This window comes from Mustela erminea, chromosome 9, assembly GCF_009829155.1.
Source record: "Mustela erminea isolate mMusErm1 chromosome 9, mMusErm1.Pri, whole genome shotgun sequence".
Lineage (NCBI taxonomy): Eukaryota > Metazoa > Chordata > Mammalia > Carnivora > Mustelidae > Mustela > Mustela erminea.
Window position 1 is genome coordinate 97,249,920 of NC_045622.1, and position 3,027 is coordinate 97,252,946.

The following is a 3,027-nucleotide window of genomic DNA, read 5'->3' on the forward strand; positions in this document are numbered from 1 at the left end:
AGCCCAAACCAAGAGTCAGTCACACAACTGACTGCACCACCCAGGCACCCCTATTTTATTTTAGAGAGGGTGGGGGGAGGGAGCCCATGTTTTGCGGGGAGGGCAGAGGGAGAGAGAGAGAGAGAACCACAAGCAGGCTCCCCACTGAGCACGGAGCCAACGACGAGCTTGATTCCAGGACCCTGAGATCATGACCTGAGTCAAAATCAAGAGTCGGATGCTCAACTGACTGAGGCACCCAGGAGCCCCTGATATTTTTTAAAAGCTCTCCAAGTGTTTGTTTATGTAAAGAAACACATAAATAATCGTATAATTTTCTATGTCATTATTGCATATCTTTCCTAAATACATACTGCCTTTTTTTTTTTAACTGAAAAAAACCTAAATTTTTGTGGCATTGCTGCCAAAAATGCATAGCTGGAATCTAATCATTAGGAAACATCCAACAAACCCAAATAAAGGAACATTCTACAAAATGTCTGGCCTGAATTCTTCAAAAATGTCGATGTCTTAAAAGACAAAGAAAATTTTTGAAACTATTCCAGAGTAAAGGAAACTAAGGGGACATGACGACTGAATGTGTAAAATGGAATGTGGATTTTCTTCTGCTAGAGAGGTTACGGAAATAATCTGAGAAATTTGAATAAAGTCTGAAGATTTGAAAATAATATATCATCATTAATAAGGGATTGAGGGATAAAAGGGCTTCGTGTCTAATTTAGTCTCAAAGATTCAGAAAAAAATATATGCACTAGATACATATGTATGTATATATTGAGTCTGTGTATCTATATATACATGCAGAGAGAGAGAAACAGACTCAGAGAGGAAATGATAAAGGAAATTAGGTTAAGTGTTAACATTTAGGGAACCTGGGTGAAGGATATAGTGAATTTTCTTGCAAATTTTTCATAAGTCTGAAATTATGTCAAAAAAAATTATGTAAAAAAAAAAAAAAGACCCAAATTCTTATAAGGAACTAAAAAAGGAATAAAATAAGGACAGTATTTTAAAATGCAGGAAAATCCACTTTTTTGGGGGGTAAATATAATCTATAGCTATATGGAAAGAGTTGTTACTTAAGAAGAGATAGTTCTCAGATATAGGCAAGGGAGCTCCCCCTCTGGGCTTTTCTACGATTTGAGGATTCAACAGATGCTGGCACAGTACCTCCAACAGAGGGCGGTGCAACCTTATGAAGACTGAATCACATCCCAAGGGTTTTGGGTAACACTACCCAAGGTAGATTCTAAAGCCTTTAACAAATGGAACAGAGGCATTGAGAATCTTATAGCTGAATTCTAGCTACATCCCATTTTACAGATGAGAAAACTGAGGCTCAAAGAAGTAAAACCACTTGCCCAAAGTCATCATCACAGGCAGCCCAACTGTCTTGCAGGTGATAGCCACAGTTGTCATTCATCAGAGGCTTGCTATGCGCCATGCACTGCACGTACTAAGCCCTTTATATATGTTAACTCTTTAATTACCCCCCCTCCTTTTTTTGACCTGAAGCTGAGGTTCAGAGACATCAGTAATGTAGCTGACGTCACGAACGCATGAGATTCTGGCTGTGCTCATAGCTAACGGGCCATTCTGTCCTACAGCTCTGCTGGGATACCTACCCTTGGAGAACTGATCCCCTACTAGGCGTATAGTACACAGCTGTCAAAACAGAAATTTATCTTGGCACCTGCTGATGGATGGATGCACGCACACAGGATCCAGAGATTCAGTGAAGGAAGATTCCTGGGACTGAGGAAAGCAAAAACAGCGGGGCGAGCGGGACTTGTGGAAATGGATAGGTTTGGAGACGGAGAAGAAAAGGCAGAAACGAGAGAACAGACATAAAATGAGGAGAAGAGCATAAGGTCTTGCTGGGGAAGGCAGTGAGGCTGAAGTCTCGACTCCTCTCCTTGCTACCCTATGTCAGCCTCTAATGAATCCATCGGCTAGTCTTGTTAATTCCTTTCTTTCTTTCTTTTTTTTTTTTTTTTAAGGTTTTATTTATTAATTTAAGAGCAAGAGCACACAAGCATGGGAAGGAGCAGGGGAAAGGGAGAAGTAGACTTCTAATGAGCAGGGAGCCTCATGTGGGACTGACTCAATGTGGGACTTGATCCCAGGACTCCAGGATCATGACCTGAGCCAGAGGCAGATGCTTAGCTGACGGAGCTGCCCAGATGCCCTGGTCTTAATAGTTCTACTTCCAGAAATATCTGCGGTTCTCCATTTCTCTCCATTGGCACTGCCACCCCCTGGCTCAAGCTACCGCTGTCCTCACCCTGACTCTTCCAAAGGCCTTCTAGTTGATTCCCTGCTTTTTTCTTGTACTAGCCAAAGTTCATTCTCCAGACTACACCCAGAGTCATCTTTTAAAACATCTATCAGACCATGTGGCTCTCCTGTGAACATCTGAACGGCTTCCCACGCACTTAGAACAGAAGCCGACTCCTCACCAGGCTCTGCCCGAGCTGGCCCCGCTTACCTCCCTGACCTCACTTCCTACCAGCCTCTCTTTGCTCTCATTGCTTTGGCCACATGGGCCTTCTTCTCACCCTAGAACACAGGAAGCTTTTTGCCATCCTAGGGCCTTTGCACTTGCTGTTCCTTTTGTCCAGAACACTTTTTTCTTTTTTTAAGATTTTATTTACCCATTTGACAGAGAGAGAGAGCACAAGCAGTGGGAGCAGCAGGCAGAGGGAGAGGAAAAGCAGACTCTCCACTGACCAGAGAACCCGATGAGGGACTGAATCCCAGGACCCTGGGATCATGAGCTGAGCTGAAGGCAGACGCTTAACTGATTGAGCCATCCAGGCGCCCCTCCAGAACGCTTTTCTTTTAGGTTTCCCCGTGGCTGTCCCCTTCTTTTCCGCTTCCCTCAGTGGAGTGGGGTCTGAAAGAGAACTGGAAATGCCATCAGACCGGCTGAGGTGGCAGCTCGTCCTGATTCTGCAGTGCGGGTTTGTGGATAACACCATTCGATTAGGTCTTTAAAGGGTTAACAGCCAGGTCAGGGGATTTTAG